The sequence below is a fragment of the Lithobates pipiens genome, unplaced genomic scaffold (assembly GCF_037356315.1).
Source record: "Lithobates pipiens isolate NorthernLeopardFrog02 unplaced genomic scaffold, aLitPip1_a1.2 Scaffold_18, whole genome shotgun sequence".
NCBI classification, from domain to species: Eukaryota; Metazoa; Chordata; class Amphibia; order Anura; family Ranidae; genus Lithobates; species Lithobates pipiens.
In genome coordinates this window covers 1,674,939-1,683,982 of record NW_027507758.1, presented here as the reverse complement: position 1 = coordinate 1,683,982, position 9,044 = coordinate 1,674,939, and positions in this window count along the sequence as shown.

Genomic DNA, 9,044 nt, shown 5'->3' with positions numbered 1-9,044 from the left:
GTGTGGGGGATGGGGTATCACCGGTTCAGGCTGGTGGTGGGACTGTAATGGTGTGGGGGATGGGGTATCACTGGTTCAGGCTGGTGGTGGGACTGTAATGGCGCGGGGGATGGGGTATCACCGGTTCAGGCTGGTGATGGGGGTGTAATGGTGTGGGGGATGGGGTATCACCGGTTCAGGCTGGTGGTGGGGGTGTAATGGTGTGGGGGATGGGATATCACTGGTTCAGGTTGGTGGTAGGAGTGTAATGGCGCGGGGGATGGGGTATCACTGGTTCAGGCTGGTGGTGGGGGTGTAATGGTGTGGGGGATGGGGTATCACCGGTTCAGGCTGGTGGTGGGGGTGTAATGGTGTGGGGGTGGGGTATCACCGGTTCAGGCTGGTGGTGGGGGGTGTAATGGTGTGGGGGATGGGGTATCACTGGTTCAGGCTGGTGGTGGGGGTGTAATGGTGTGGGGGATGGGATATCACCGGTTCAGGCTGGTGGTGGGGGTATAATGGTGTGGGGGATGGGGTATCACTGGTTCAGGCTGGTGGTGGGGGTGTAATGGTGCGGGGGATGGGGTATCACCGGTTCAGGCTGGTGGTGGGGGTGTAATGGTGCGGGGGATGGGGTATCACCGGTTCAGGCTGGTGGTGGGGGTGTAATGGTGTGGGGGGTGGGGTATCACCGGTTCAGGCTGGTGGTGGGGGTGTAATGGTGCGGGGGATGGGGTATCACCGGTTCAGGCTGGTGGTGGGGGTGTAATGGTGTGGGGGTGGGGTATCACCGGTTCAGGCTGGTGGTGGGGGGTGTAATGGTGTGGGGGATGGGGTATCACCGGTTCAGGCTGGTGGTGGGGGTGTAATGGTGCGGGGGATGGGGTATCACCGGTTCAGGCTGGTGGTGGGGGTGTAATGGTGTGGGGGTGGGGTATCACCGGTTCAGGCTGGTGGTGGGGGGTGTAATGGTGTGGGGGTGGGGTATCACCGGTTCAGGCTGGTGGTGGGGGTGTAATGGTGCGGGGGATGGGGTATCACCGGTTCAGGCTGGTGGTGGGGGTGTAATGGTGTGGGGGTGGGGTATCACCGGTTCAGGCTGGTGGTGGGGGTGTAATGGTGTGGGGGATGGGGTATCACTGGTTCAGGCTGGTGGTGGGACTGTAATGGCGCGGGGGATGGGGTATCACTGGTTCAGGCTGGTGGTGGGGGTGTAATGGTGCGGGGGATGGGGTATCACCGGTTCAGGCTGGTGGTGGGGGTGTAATGGTGCGGGGGATGGGATATCACCGGTTCAGGCTGGTGGTGGGGGTGTAATGGTGTGGGGGATGGGGTATCACCGGTTTAGGCTGGTGGTGGGGGTGTAATGGTGCGGGGGATGGGGTATCACCGATTCAGGCTGGTGGTGGGGGTGTAATGGTGCGGGGGATGGGGTATCACCGATTCAGGCTGGTGGTGGGGGTGTAATGGTGTGGGGGATGGGGTATCACCGATTCAGGCTGGTGGTGGGGGTGTAATGGTGTGGGGGATGGGGTATCACCGGTTCAGGCTGGTGGTGGGGGTGTAATGGCGTGGGGGATGGGGTGCCCCATCTTCTGATGGCTCCTCCCAGCAGGATAATGCCCCATGTCACAAAGCTCCAATCATCTCACCACTGGACAATGAGGTTCCTGTCCTCCAATGGCCTCCACACTCACCACATCTCATCCAATAGAGCCCCTTTGGCATGTGGTGGAACGGGAGATTGGCATCAGGGATGTGCAGCCGACAAATCTGCAGCAACTGTGTGATGTCATCAGGTCACTATGGAGGAAAATCTCTGAGGAACGTTTTTAACACCTTGTTGTATCTCTGCCACCAAGAATGAAGGCCAAAGAGGGTCCAACCCACTACTAGCAAGGAGGACCTAATAAAGGGGGTCCAACCCACTACTAGCAAGGAGGACCTAATAAAGGGGGTCCAACCCACTACTAGCAAGGAGGACCTAATAAAGGGGGTCCAACCTGCTACTAGCAATGGGGACCTAATAAAGGGGGTCCAACCCGCTACTAGCAAGGGGGACCTAATAAAGGGGGTCCAACCCACTACTAGCAAGGAGGCCCTAATAAAGGGGGTCCAACCCGCTACTAGCAAGGAGGACCTAATAAAGGGGGTCCAACCCACTACTAGCAAGGAGGACCTAATAAAGGGGGTCCAACCCACTACTAGCAAGGAGGACCTAATAAAGGGGGTCCAACCCACTACTAGCAAGGAAGACCTAATAAAGGGGGTCCAACCTGCTACTAGCAATGGGGACCTAATAAAGGGGGTCCAACCCGCTACTAGCAAGGGGGACCTAATAAAGGGGGTCCAACCCACTACTAGCAAGGAGGCCCTAATAAAGGGGGTCCAACCTGCTACTAGCAATGGGGACCTAATAAAGGGGGTCCAACCCGCTACTAGCAAGGGGGACCTAATAAAGGGGGTCTAACCCGCTACTAGCAAGGAGGACCTAATAAAGGGGGTCCAACCCACTACTAGCAAGGAGGACCTAATAAAGGGGGTCCAACCTGCTACTAGCAATGGGGACCTAATAAAGGGGGTCCAACCCACTACTAGCAAGGAGGACCTAATAAAGGGGGTCCAACCCACTACTAGCAAGGAGGACCTAATAAAGGGGGTCCAACCCACTACTAGCAAGGAGGACCTAATAAAGGGGGTCCAACCTGCTACTAGCAATGGGGACCTAATAAAGGGGGTCCAACCCGCTACTAGCAAGGGGGACCTAATAAAGGGGGTCCAACCCACTACTAGCAAGGAGGCCCTAATAAAGGGGGTCCAACCCGCTACTAGCAAGGAGGACCTAATAAAGGGGGTCCAACCCACTACTAGCAAGGAGGACCTAATAAAGGGGGTCCAACCCACTACTAGCAAGGAGGACCTAATAAAGGGGGTCCAACCCACTACTAGCAAGGAGGACCTAATAAAGGGGGTCCAACCCACTACTAGCAAGGAGGCCCTAATAAAGGGGGTCCAACCTGCTACTAGCAATGGGGACCTAATAAAGGGGGTCCAACCCGCTACTAGCAAGGGGGACCTAATAAAGGGGGTCCAACCCACTACTAGCAAGGAGGCCCTAATAAAGGGGGTCCAACCTGCTACTAGCAATGGGGACCTAATAAAGGGGGTCCAACCCGCTACTAGCAAGGGGGACCTAATAAAGGGGGTCTAACCCGCTACTAGCAAGGAGGACCTAATAAAGGGGGTCCAACCCACTACTAGCAAGGAGGACCTAATAAAGGGGGTCCAACCCGCTACTAGCAAGGAGGACCTAATAAAGGGGGTCCAACCCGCTACTAGCAAGGAGGACCTAATAAAGGGGGTCCAACCCACTACTAGCAAGGAGGCCCTAATAAAGGGGGTCCAACCCGCTACTAGCAATGGGGACCTAATAAAGGGGGTCCAACCCGCTACTAGCAAGGAGGACCTAATAAAGGGGGTCCAACCCGCTACTAACAAGGGGGGCCTAATAAAGGGGGTCCAACCCTCTACTAGCAAGGTGGATCTAATAAAGGGGGTCCAACCCTCTACTAACAAGGAGGCCCTAATAAAGGGGGTCCAACCCGCTACTAGCAAGCAGGATCTAATAAAGGGGGTCCAATCCGCTACTAGCAAGGAGGACCTAATAAAGGGGGTCCAACCCGCTACTAGCAAGGGAGACCTAATAAAGGGGGTCCAACCCGCTACTAGCAAGGAGGACCTAATAAAGGGGGTCCAACCCGCTACTAGCAAGGAGGATCTAATAAAGGGGGTCCAATCCGCTACTAGCAAGGAGGACCTAATAAAGGGGGTCCAACCCGCTACTAGCAAGGAGGACCTAATAAAGGGGGTCCAACCCGCTACTAGCAAGGGGGACCTAATAAAGGGGGTCCAACCCGCTACTACCAAGGGGGACCTAATAAAGGGGGTCTAACCCGCTACTAGCAAGGAGGACTTAATAAAGGGGGTCCAACCCTCTACTAGCAAGGAGGATCTAATAAAGGGGGTCCAACCCGCTACTAACAAGGGGGGCCTAATAAAGGGAGTCTAATCCACTACTAGCAAGGAGGCCCTAATAAAGGGGGTCCAACCCGCTACTAGCCAGGTGGATCTAATAAAGGGGGTCCAACCCGCTACTAACAAGGAGAATCTAATAAAGGGGGTTCAACCCGCTACTAGCAAGGAGGACGTAATAAAGGGGGTCCAACCCGCTACTAGCAAGGAGGATCTAATAAAGGGGGTCCAACCCGCTACTAACAAGGAGGATCTAATAAAGGGGGTCCAATCCGCTACTAGCAAGGAGGACCTAATAAAGGGGGTCCAACCCACTACTAGCAAGGAGGCCCTAATAAAGGGGGTCCAACCCACTACTAGCAAGGTGGATCTAATAAAGGGGGTCCAACCCGCTATTAGGAAGCAGGATCTAATAAAGGGGGTCCAATCCGCTACTAGCAAGGAGGACCTAATAAAGGGGGTCCAACCCGCTATTAGGAAGCAGGATCTAATAAAGGGGGTCCAATCCGCTACTAGCAAGGAGGACCTAATAAAGGGGGTCCAACCCGCTATTAGGAAGCAGGATCTAATAAAGGGGGTCCAATCCGCTACTAGCAAGGAGGACCTAATAAAGGGGGTCCAACCCACTACTAGCAAGGAGGCCCTAATAAAGGGGGTCCAACCCACTACTAGCAAGGTGGATCTAATAAAGGGGGTCCAACCCGCTATTAGGAAGCAGGATCTAATAAAGGGGGTCCAATCCGCTACTAGCAAGGAGGACCTAATAAAGGGGGTCCAACCCGCTACTAGCAAGGGAGACCTAATAAAGGGGGTCCAACCCGCTACTAGCAAGGAGGACCTAATAAAGGGGGTCCAACCCGCTACTAGCAAGGAGGACCTAATAAAGGGGGTCCAACCCACTACTAGCAAGGAGGCCCTAATAAAGGGGGTCCAACCTGCTACTAGCAATGGGGACCTAATAAAGGGGGTCCAACCCACTACTAGCAAGGGGGACCTAATAAACGGGGTCCAACCCACTACTAGCAAGGGGGACCTAATAAAGGGGGTCCAACCCGCTACTAGCAAGGAGGATCTAATAAAGGGGGTCCAATCCGCTACTAGCAAGGAGGACCTAATAAAGGGGGTCCAACCCACTACTAGCAAGGAAGACCTAATAAAGGGGGTCCAACCCGCTACTAGCAAGGAGGACCTAATAAAGGGGGTCCAACCCACTACTAGCAAGGAGGCCCTAATAAAGGGGGTCCAACCCGCTACTAGCAAGGGGGACCTAATAAAGGGGGTCCAACCCACTACTAGCAAGGAGGCCCTAATAAAGGGGGTCCAACCCGCTACTAGCAATGGGGACCTAATAAAGGGGGTCCAACCCGCTACTACCAAGGGGGACCTAATAAAGGGGGTCTAACCCGCTACTAGCAAGGAGGATCTAATAAAGGGGGTCCAACCTGCTACTAACAAGGGGGGCCTAATAAAGGGGGTCCAACCCTCTACTAGCAAGGTGGATCTAATAAAGGGAGTCTAATCCACTACTAGCAAGGAGGCCCTAATAAAGGGGGTCCAACCCGCTACTAGCAAGGAGAATCTAATAAAGGGGGTTCAACCCGCTACTAGCAAGGAGGACCTAATAAAGGGGGTCCAACCCGCTACTAGCAAGGAGGACCTAATAAAGGGGGTCCAACCCACTACTAGCAAGGAGGCCCTAATAAAGGGGGTCCAACCCACTACTAGCAAGGAGGCCCTAATAAAGGGGGTCCAACCCGCTACTAGCAAGGGGGACCTAATAAAGGGGGTCCAACCCACTACTAGCAAGGAGGCCCTAATAAAGGGGGTCCAACCCGCTACTAGCAATGGGGACCTAATAAAGGGGGTCCAACCCGCTACTACCAAGGGGGACCTAATAAAGGGGGTCTAACCCGCTACTAGCAAGGAGGACTTAATAAAGGGGGTCCAACCCTCTACTAGCAAGGAGGATCTAATAAAGGGGGTCCAACCCGCTACTAACAAGGGGGCCTAATAAAGGGGGTCCAACCCTCTACTAGCAAGGTGGATCTAATAAAGGGAGTCTAATCCACTACTAGCAAGGGGAACCTAATAAAGGGGGTCCAACCCGCTACTAGCAAGGAGGACCTAATAAAGGGGGTCCAAACCGCTACTAGCAAGGGGGGCCTAATAAACGGGTCCAACTCACTACTAGCAAGGAGGCCCTTATAAAGGGGGTCCAACCCACTACTAGCAAGGTGGATCTAATAAAGGGGGTCCAACCCGCTACTAACAAGGAGAATCTAATAAAGGGGGTTCAACCCGCTACTAGCAAGGAGGACGTAATAAAGGGGGTCCAACCCGCTACTAGCAAGGAGGACCTAATAAAGGGGGTCCAACCCGCTACTAGCAAGGAGGACCTAATAAAGGGGGTCCAACCCTCTACTAGCAAGGAGGATCTAATAAAGGGGGTCCAACCCGCTACTAACAAGGGGGGCCTAATAAAGGGGGTCCAACCCTCTACTAGCAAGGTGGATCTAATAAAGGGAGTCTAATCCACTACTAGCAAGGAGGCCCTAATAAAGGGGGTCCAACCCGCTACTAGCAAGGTGGATCTAATAAAGGGGGTCCAACCCGCTATTAGCAAGCAGGATCTAATAAAGGGGGTCCAATCCGCTACTAGCAAGGAGGACCTAATAAAGGGGGTCCAACCCGCTACTAGCAAGGGAGACCTAATAAAGGGGGTCCAACCCGCTACTAGCAAGGAGGACCTAATAAAGGGGGTCCAACCCGCTACTAGCAAGGAAGACCTAATAAAGGGGGTCCAACCCACTACTAGCAAGGAGGCCCTAATAAAGGGGGTCCAACCTGCTACTAGCAATGGGGACCTAATAAAGGGGGTCCAACCCGCTACTAGCAAGGAGGATCTAATAAAGGGGGTCCAATCCGCTACTAGCAAGGAGGACCTAATAAAGGGGGTCCAACCCACTACTAGCAAGGAAGACCTAATAAAGGGGGTCCAACCCGCTACTAGCAAGGAGGACCTAATAAAGGGGGTCCAACCCACTACTAGCAAGGAGGCCCTAATAAAGGGGGTCCAACCCGCTACTAGCAAGGGGGACCTAATAAAGGGGGTCCAACCCACTACTAGCAAGGAGGCCCTAATAAAGGGGGTCCAACCCGCTACTAGCAATGGGGACCTAATAAAGGGGGTCCAACCCGCTACTACCAAGGGGGACCTAATAAAGGGGGTCTAACCCGCTACTAGCAAGGAGGACTTAATAAAGGGGGTCCAACCCTCTACTAGCAAGGAGGATCTAATAAAGGGGGTCCAACCCGCTACTAACAAGGGGGGCCTAATAAAGGGGGTCCAACCCTCTACTAGCAAGGTGGATCTAATAAAGGGAGTCTAATCCACTACTAGCAAGGAGGCCCTAATAAAGGGGGTCCAACCCGCTACTAGCAAGGTGGATCTAATAAAGGGGGTCCAACCCGCTACTAACAAGGAGAATCTAATAAAGGGGGTTCAACCCGCTACTAGCAAGGAGGACGTAATAAAGGGGGTCCAACCCGCTACTAGCAAGGAGGACCTAATAAAGGGGGTCCAACCCGCTACTAGCAAGGAGGACCTAATAAAGGGAGTCCAACCCGCTACTAGCAAGGAGGATCTAATAAAGGGGGTCCAACCCGCTACTAGCAAGGAGGATCTAATAAAGGGGGTCCAACCCACTACTAGCAAGGAGGATCTAATAAAGGGGTCCAACCCGCTACTAGCAAGCAAGACCTAATAAAGGGGGTCCAACCCGCTACTAGCAAGGAGGACCTAATAAAGGGGGTCCAACCCACTACTAGCAAGGAGGCCCTAATAAAGGGGGTCCAACCCGCTACTAGCAAGGGGGACCTAATAAAGGGGGTCCAACCCGCTACTAGCAAGGAGGACCTAATAAAGGGGGTCCAACCCACTACTAGCAAGGAGGCCCTAATAAAGGGGGTCCAACCCGCTACTAGCAATGGGGACCTAATAAAGGGGGTCCAACCCGCTACTAGCAAGGGGGACCTAATAAAGGGGGTCTAACCCGCTACTAGCAAGGAGGACTTAATAAAGGGGGTCCAACCCTCTACTAGCAAGGAGGATCTAATAAAGGGGGTCCAACCCGCTACTAACAAGGGGGGCCTAATAAAGGGGGTCCAACCCTCTACTAGCAAGGTGGATCTAATAAAGGGAGTCTAATCCACTACTAGCAAGGGGAACCTAATAAAGGGGGTCCAACCCGCTACTAGCAAGGAGGACCTAATAAAGGGGGTCCAAACCGCTACTAGCAAGGGGGGCCTAATAAACAGGTCCAACTCACTACTAGCAAGGAGGCCCTTATAAAGGGGGTCCAACCCACTACTAGCAAGGTGGATCTAATAAAGGGGGTCCAACCCGCTACTAACAAGGAGAATCTAATAAAGGGGGTTCAACCCGCTACTAGCAAGGAGGACGTAATAAAGGGGGTCCAACCCGCTACTAGCAAGGAGGACCTAATAAAGGGGGTCCAACCCGCTACTAGCAAGGAGGACCTAATAAAGGGGGTCCAACCCGCTACTAGCAAGGAGGATCTAATAAAGGGGGTCCAACCCGCTACTAACAAGGAGGATCTAATAAAGGGGGTTCAACCCGCTACTAGCAAGGAGGATGTAATAAAGGGGGTCCAACCCGCTACTAGCAAGGAGGATCTAATAAAGGGGGTCCAACCCACTACTAGCAAGGAGGATCTAATAAAGGGGTCCAACCCGCTACTAGCAAGGAGGACGTAATAAAGGGGGTCCAACCCGCTACTAGCAAGGAGGACGTAATAAAGGGGGTCCAACCCGCTACTAGCAAGGAGGATCTAATAAAGGGGGTCCAACCCACTACTACCGGTAGCAAGGTGGATGTAAGAAAGGGGGTCCAACCCACTGCTAGCAAGGAGGCCCTAATAAAGGGGCCGGAGATTGAATACATTTTTTGATGCAGCTCAAAATCTAAATGACACATTTTTACTGGTTGTAATTTTGTTGGTCTTATTGTTGAA